The sequence below is a fragment of the Vicugna pacos genome, unplaced genomic scaffold (genome assembly GCF_048564905.1).
Source record: "Vicugna pacos unplaced genomic scaffold, VicPac4 scaffold_18, whole genome shotgun sequence".
Taxonomy (NCBI): domain Eukaryota; kingdom Metazoa; phylum Chordata; class Mammalia; order Artiodactyla; family Camelidae; genus Vicugna; species Vicugna pacos.
Window position 1 is genome coordinate 3,022,457 of NW_027328739.1, and position 8,900 is coordinate 3,031,356.

At 31.8% G+C, this 8,900-nt stretch overlaps 1 long non-coding RNA gene across 2 annotated transcripts; it reads right to left on the bottom strand.

The window, feature by feature from the left end:
* Positions 1 to 1,463: 1,463 nt before the first annotated feature.
* Positions 1,464 to 3,118, bottom strand: LOC140692862 (uncharacterized). 2 transcript variants are annotated; one of them, XR_012068475.1, is made up of 2 exons: positions 2,869 to 3,118; positions 1,464 to 1,790 (listed from the first exon to the last, which is right to left on the bottom strand). It is a non-coding gene; the product is annotated as an uncharacterized lncRNA (long non-coding RNA). The 2 variants fall into 2 exon arrangements; XR_012068474.1 differs by having other exon boundaries at positions 2,744 to 3,006.
* Between the last annotated feature and the right edge of the window lie 5,782 nt (positions 3,119 to 8,900).

Consider the following 8,900-nt stretch of genomic DNA (forward strand, 5'->3'; position numbering starts at 1 on the left):
ATATTTTATATTTCTTAATATCTGCAGAAATTTTATATTCTTGCAGTTGGACAAATTTTAAATTCTACCACCCTCACCTCCTTCTAGTCCACACATTTTAGATTGCTATTTAGTTTCTGAATATGACCACCACTACCAAGGTTCTAGTACCTCTTAGATACTTCCTGTGTTAAGGTTAGAAGTGGCAAAATTTGTGTGGTGTCTATAAACCTGTATTAAATATATGCAATGGCACTGTCTCTTCTGGACGAAGCTCTGATTCTAAGAAGTAAATTAATTAGAAGGCAGTATAGTTATTGGTATGGGGAAGAGAATCAGCTATTTTGGGGTGGGTGGGTGATGAAGAGACAGGAAAAATTCCAGCAAATGAGAATGGAATGCTTTAGGCCTCTGGAGGCATGAATTAAGAAGAAAATAATACTTTGTCTCCTGTACCTACCTCCACTACTGTCTTGAATGACTAGTCCATGGGCTATGAAAAGAGCTAGTTTGTGGTGAAGAGTAAAGACCATAACGAAATAGTTTGAAAACCATGAGAGTTTTGTTGCTTCAGGAAAGTAGATTTTGCTTAAAGTCAACATGTATTTTTCATTCACTAAATAATAAAATGCATCTTGTGGCACGTGTTGTGCTTACAGTGCTGGTATCCAAGTTAGACAAGGAAAGTTGGATAGAAAATATCTGGAGGAGGTGGTTTCTGTGCTGAGACTGGGAAAATCTAAGTAGGTAAATGGAGGACATCCTAAGTCCAAGGATGAGATGGAGCAACAGTTTTGAGGTTGGAGTTAATATGGTTGACAAGCATTTGCCTGGATATATCTCCAGATACAGTGAAACATAAAGATATTCCAAGGTAGCCAGATGCCAGATCTATGAAGAAATGACTAAACTATGTTGAGATGTGGACTTAGATTTGGAAATGCTTTAAGTGCCCCTCTGAGGATGTAAGCATATCTTTGGCTGGAACATAAAAGCAACATTAAATTTTCACTAGAAAATATAGTGCAGACCCTTGAGGGAGGAAAAGAAAGCACCAATTGAAATGCATTGAGAACAGCACAAAGAAGACCATAGAAAAAATTACTTCTTAAATTCTACCTCATGCTGAATGTGCCATCTGAGATTACATCACGTGACTGTTATGATTCCAGGGATGACATAATAGAGACCATGACTCCTGAGCCGGTTCCTGCATTTATCTCCTGTTCCAACCTATCATAACTTAACACTTTAAATACTTTCCAGGATCAACCAGAAACCACTTAGTACTGTTCCCTCTCTCCATGTTTTTGTCTTTTTCCAAATTCTTCCATTTTCTCTTCTTCCTTACAAGAAATTATATAAATTTACTCACATATTGTTCCATCAAATGATCATATCAATCAAATATCTCTTTTTTTCTTTAAATGCTAACTTAGTCTCGAGTTTAAATCTTTACTCTATTTTAAAAAATATAAGGACAATACAGGTACACATTTATGTTTATTGTTCAAATAAGAATATTGCAGATATATGTCGACATTTGCCATCATAAATTTTAATCTTTGCTATCCTGCATAATCTGGTAGTCCTCTGGTAGATCAATTGTAATTAGGATGACGTTATTAAACTGAAGATAGCTGATGAGTTGGCCTTGAAAGAGAGGTAGTTGATGTATCAGCTATCACTGGCAATGGAAACCGTGGGTTGCTCCCTGGTTGAAGTTTAGAAAAACGACCTTCATGGGCAGATATGTTGTGATATCTATTTGGAAAAGTAGAAGGCTCCACCATCAGTCCAAAATAATTGCCCTGTATGGGAGACAAGATGCTGTAATGAGAAATAGAAGTTGTAGTTGTAATGAAGTTCACAGCACAGCCATTTGCTTCAGTTTAGCTGCTTTGGGAGTGCCTGTGGATAGTGGTCAACTGATTTAAAGTAGCACATTGATCCACTGCAATTTGTTCTCGTGGTCTAACTGACACTGATGATGAAGGAGAAAAATCACCTCTGATCGGGGTATTTGTATCACCAATTATATGGCTAGTAGAGGGCTTTCTGTTAAGAGGCATGTTTAAATTAGGAGAAGGTAAAAATGCACTTTCTCCACTAGTGTCAGCCACAAAATCAGAATTATGATTATCTATATTACCCCCTCCTATAAAGTGCTTCTTGTTGAAATCTTCAGCCAATGAAGATACCAGAGAGACATTTTTAATCTCAACTCTTATTTTTATTCTCACTAAAATTTGGGGACAGCCTCGTTTAAAATTTGAAATATGGTAGAATTGCAGCTACAATCAAAGTGGAAAGATTTTAGTAATATTTTAAACCAAATTAGAAGACTACAATAAGCCTAACCTATAAAACCTCAGATTTCACGTTTACAATGCAAAGATAATATCATCAAAATATGAGCAATTCTGACTATTTTTTGAAATTCCTTATTTCGAATATACACATTTAAATAATACAGTCATCAAGTTTAAGAAGTTAGCATTTGCAGTAACGGTGAAAGCCACTTTTGAAAACAGCTTTAATACCTTTATTTAGATTTCTGTTAAGATTCATAGTTGCTAGCAAAGTTTATCATAATCTTGACTACTTAAGGCACTATCCTCATTTTTATAAAAAATTAAGAATTATAGCCTTAGTAGTTTTATACAATTTTCAAAAAAGCTTTCCATTTATGTTACCATAGATTGATGTACAAAATTAAATTTTATATCTAAGTTACCAAGTTGTAACTAAACTTTGTGAATACCTTGTTTAAAATATAGACTTCTTTTTCTTCTGCCATAAAGACAGCTAGACAAGCAGATCTTTGAAAATTCTGCTGCAATTACCTAAACCCATAAAGCTTTAGCTGTATAACTAAACTTTTCATACTTCCAGGTTCAAATATTCTGAAAGGGGCCTTTCTTTCCAAAACTTCCTTCTTAAAGACATCTTCATCAATCACTATGGAAGATCCATTATCATCCCACCAGATGGATTTAAATTGGTCACCCCCATACATTTTCCAGAGTTTTCTTGGAAATTTCAGAGAACGAAAATCATTATCTCCAACTGGTTCAGAGTCACAATGTGTGTAACATGGTCTTTTTATCAAGGATCCTTCTGACAAAGTCAGAGAATCAATTTCTTCAATCATAGACCTCAAGTCCAAGTCCCCAGAGAATGTTTGATCACAAAATAGAGATCTACTGGAGTTTCCTGAACCAGTTGACCCATCTTTAGGAAACTTATCTTGAATTTCTGAAGAAACAAGTGCCATCTCAAATAACTTTTTCTGCAGCTACTTTTCTATTCTGCATGGTTTTGAGCACTACAGCTTCAAATGCTGCTCTGGCAAGCCTGCACATTTAAACTGGTAGGCCATCACAATGGTTCTCAACCTGAGTAGCTGTGACATCACAAAACGTCTGGTCTCCTAGCAACCCAAGATTAACATTCAGCCAGTGTTTCCTTCTCATTCATCCAGTGAAAATGAATCATATAAGATGCTTATTTTTATAGTGTGATCTGCAAATATTATCCCCACAAAATCTTTTTAAATAATTTAATTTTGGGGTCTATGAAATAAAAAAAATTCTCCTTCCTTTTGTACACAAATTTATACCAGTTTGGTGAACAGAGTATAAATAATGCTCAAAGTAAATAAAATAATTTTAAAGTTTTGGAATTTAAAGTGAAATTTGTGTAAAACTTGTACAGAAAATTTATAACTATTTCATTATCTTTTGTAATTAAAGTGAAACATAAGTTGATTTGGAAATGGAAGTAATTATTTATCTGTGTACCTTAAAAAAGTAGCTCTATATTCAAAACATGAGCAGAATAAATGTCAATTTCTTTGGTATGTTTATAAATAAATGGTAAATATTTATGAATTAAAATTATAAAACTTTAATCAATCAAATTTAAGAAATCTCAAAGTGGGGAAATTTTGTTTTTAATTGTACTTCAGTGCTATATGTAAAACTAATGTAATTTAATATTCTACTTTAAAATTACACAAGAGAAAATCTTATTGTATACATACAAATGTTTATTTTTACCATTCTTTCACTCAGAGGTTTTTCAGTCCCTAGAAGGAATAAATTTTCCTGTCATCTTTATAATCCATACTCTTTTGGATTCTGTTAAGTGCTCCAAAATGATGTTGATAAATACACTTATGCACAAGATCCTGGGTTCTATAAGCAGTGCCTCCATTAAGGGGCAAACAAACAATCAAAAAAACAAAGAAATAAGTGTATATGTGGGTTGGTGTGGAAAACACCACATAATGCATTTTAGGAAGCATTATGTTTCCCAGTCCTGAATCAGTTGGCATTGTTAATATAATATGGCATTTTAAGACAAGTGATTTGTGCACTAATTGTAAATAATAGCTATGTTCTGTATCAGTAAACTGTAGTAAATTCAGTTCTACCAAGAGTTATATTCTTTATTTAGAAATAATTTCCATTAAACATAAGCCAAATTCAAAATGAGAGATAAAATTTTTAAATAAATAAATGTACACTCAAGCTACAATGTATATTTTTCCTTCTGTATGTGTATATTACATTCTAAATAAATATTAGCAACCTGATTTCATGGCATATTATAAGTATTATAAACTATAGTTAAGTTTGATTTAGTCCTGTTTCATAAGTATTATTTAACAAATGCAAATCAATATATGTGATACCATCAATTGAAAAACAGAGAATTCAAAAGTGACAATCTCAGAAAATGTAGGAAAATTATTGACAGAACTGATCTTAACTTTTGTATACAAAAAAATCTTAACAAATTTGCTTTAAATAAAATATAACTAAACATAATAAAAGCCATATATGAAAAACCCATGACAAAAATCAAGTTCAATGTTAACATACAGGAAGGTTTTCTTCTGGTCAAGTAATAAGAAAAAGTAGCTCATTTTCACAAGTCCTAAATTACACTACTCAAAGTCCTAGCCAGAAAAACTAGTCAAGAAAAATTATATAAGGCTTCCAACTAGTAAACAAGCAGTAGAATTTTTACAAATGACATAATTATACACAGATTTAAAACTCCATTTACTCCTCCAGTGAATGCTAGAAATAATGAACAAACTTAGCAAACTTGCAGAATACAAAATCAATATACAAATATATGTTGCATGTTTATACACTAACATCACATTATCAGAATAAGGAATTAGGAAAACAGTTGTGTGTACATTTATACCAAAAAGAATAAAATAGGAATAAATTTGATAAGTGAAATAAAAGATCTAAACATAGTTCTATAAATTAAAGGTGTAATAAATATAAGTATACAAAAGAAATAAAAGATATTCTGTGCTCATGGATTGCATACAATGTGAGGAAATACTCTAATCTATGTTTCACATTTTCAATCTCCCCAGCACTACATATTGAGGAGAATGTGTTTTCTTCATTTTATACTCTTGCTTCATTTTTCATGGGTTAATTGATCATAGGTGTGAGGGATTATATCTGGTTGCTCAATTCTCTTCTATTGATTGGTGTCTGTTTTTGAGCCAGAATCATGTTGTTTAAATTACTAAAGCTTTGTAGGACTGTTTAACATCAGAGAATATTACACTAATTGATTTAATACTCTTTTTCAAGTTTATTTTGACAACTCATGATCTTTGTAGTTACATATATATTTTGAAGTTATTTTTTCTATTTAATGCAAAAATCTCATGGGTATTTTGACATGAATTACACTAAATGTAGATTGCTTTGGGTTGTATGGTTGTTTCAACCATATAGTTTCACATCATTAACATAAGAGATCTTTTCATTTCTTTGAATCAGTTTTAATTTCCTTCATCAATGGTTTCTATTTTTTAACGTATAGTTTTTCATCTTATTCGTTAAGTTCATTTGTATGTATTCCTTACATATATATATATAATTATATACATTATATTTGTAAACACATTTCCTGCACAAATACAACAATCAGAAGGCAGTGACAAGACATATTCAAAGTCCTGAATGAAAGAAAGCTGTAATCTAAAATAATTTATCAAGCAAGGCTATCCTTTAGAATAGTAGGAGAGATAAATAACTTCCACAAAAGCAAATACTAAAAGAAATTAGCGACAGAAATAGAAATAATGAAAATCTACTCTAAGAAAAAAAGAAGCAGTATGCCATAGAAATGAGAAAGGCATTATTAAAAAAGTAATAGCTACAATGACTTACAATAGAATAAACATGATGTTAAAAAGAGGACCTCAAAATTTTTAAGGGTTAGAGAGTGAAATAGGAAAATACAGAGTATTTTCTTCTTGTTTCTGTTCTCTTTATGATGGGTTAGAATTTGTATTCCTATCAGTTAAAATAAACAGATACAATAACTGGTCAATATACATACAAAAGAGGTTAACCATAAGTCAAAAGCTTACAATGAAGTCACAAAGACAAATAGAAACCAAGATAATAAAAGAAAACTTATCAAACCACAAAAAGAAAAAGAAGTGAACAAAAAGGAAATACAAAATCAAATGGAAAATGTTCAAAATAGAAATAAACACCAGTCTCTCAATAATTATCACAAATGTTAATGCACTTAGTGATTCAATCAAAAGATATATATTGTCAGATGGGATAATATAACAAGACCCTACATTTTGAAGCATACAAGAGACCCAATTTTGTAAGAGGAATACACATCAATTGAATGTCAGAAGATGGAAAAATATATTCCATGCTAATGGACATGACAAGAAAGCAGGACTAGCAGTACTGACTTCACACAAAAGAGACTTTACAAGAAAGGCCATAGAGAAAGATAAACAAGGACATGATATGGTGATTAAAGGAGAAATACAAAATGAGGGTTTTATACACATTAAGATACATGCACTCACAACAGGAGCACCTAAATACATAAAGCAAATACTAATAGATGAAAAGGGAGAAACTGATGGGAATACAATCACAGTAGGAAATTATAACACCCCATTATCATCACCAGACTGGTCTTTCAGACAGAAAATTAATAAGGGAACAAAGATACTAAAAGATATGATAACATAATTGGATTTGGTTTATATTTTCATAACAGTACTTCTCCCCAAAACAGAATATACATTCTTTTCCAGTGCACATGGAATGTTTTCTAGGAAAGATTATGTACTCAGGCACAGAAGAAGCCTTAACAAATTTTAGAAGATAAAAATTATTTCAAGTATCTTTTCTGAGTATAATAACATGAAACTAGAATTCAATCACAGAAAAACAGAGAGAAAAAATGACAGCATGTAGATTCAACAACATGGTACTAAAACAAGGGGGGGAGCTGATGAAGTAAAATAAGAAATTTAAAAAAAACCTTGAGAAATATGACAAAACACTATGCAATGTTTATGGAATACAGTTAAAGCCGGCTTAAGAGGGAAGTTCATAGTGACAAGGCTCTCCTCAAAGTAGAAGAGCAATTTCAAATAAATAATCTAATGTTCTATGTAAACTAATCATGAAAAGAAGAACAAACAAAACCAAAAGTCAACAGAAAGAGGGAAATAACGATCAAGGAAGAAACAATTGAAATAGAGATTAAAAATAGAAAAAATCAAACAATTCTTTGAAATAGTAAACAAAATTGACAAAACTCTGGACAGACTCATCACAAGAATAGAGAGAGAACACAAATAACATAAGAAATGAAAATGGAGAAACTATAAATTCTGCAAATAATTTGGAAAATATAAGGGAATACCATGAGCAACTATATGGAAACAAATGGGATAACCAGAAAGAAGTGGAGAAGTTTCAGGAAATATTCAGCCCACCATTTTTGCATTAAGAAGAAACTGACCATTTGAAAAGACAGATCACCAGAAATGAAATAGAATTATCAATAAAATAAAAAATCTCTGCAAACAAATATTCAGACCCAAATAGATTCACTGGGGAATTTGACCAAACATAGAGAGAAAAAATCCATAGCACTCCTCCTCAATCTCTTCCAAAAATTGATATGGAGAGAGTACACCCAAACTCAAACCATAAGGCCAACATCAACCTGATACGAAAACCAAACAAAGACACTACCCCAAAACAAAACTATAGGTCAATATCATTGATAAACACAGATGTAAATGTCTTTAAGAAATTATTAACTAACAAAATCTAACAGCATGTAAAAAAAGATTATACACCATGGTCAAGTTAGGTATTTCCCAGGAACACAAGGATGGTTGAACATATGCAAATCAGTCAATCAATTTTGATACAACATATCAACAAAAGAGAGGACAAAAAACCACATAATCATCTCAGTAGATAAAGAAAAAGCATTTGATAAAATTTAACCACTATTTGCTATAAAAGTCCTTATCACAGTGGGCACAAAGGGACCATATCTCAGCTAATGAAAGCTATTTATGACAAACATATAGCCAGCAAAATACTAAATGGTGAAAAACCAAAACCCTTCCCAGAAAAACCTGAGACAAGTCAAGTTTGCCCATTCTCACAATTTCTATTCAATATAGTCTTGGAAATCTTAGCCACAACGATCAGGCCAGAAAATGAAATAAAAGCATTCAGACTGGAAAAGAAGAGGTAAAATTGCCATGATAAGCAGACATGACTCTATATATAGAAAACCGAAAAAGCTTCACAAAAAAATTACTTAGGCTAAAAAAGGAACTGGGCAAGGTACCCAGTGTAATGTAGGAAAACCAATTGCATTTCTTTATGCTACTATTTAATCAACAGGAAAACAAAGTATAGAAACAACCGCTTTTTTAACTGCACCCAAAACTATAAAATGTTTAAGAATAAATCTGACCAAGTAGGTGAATGACTTATACATGGAGAACTAGAAAACATTGATTGAGGAATTCAAAAAAGATCTGAAGAAGTGGAAAGATACCCAATGAACTTGTAATGGAAGAAACA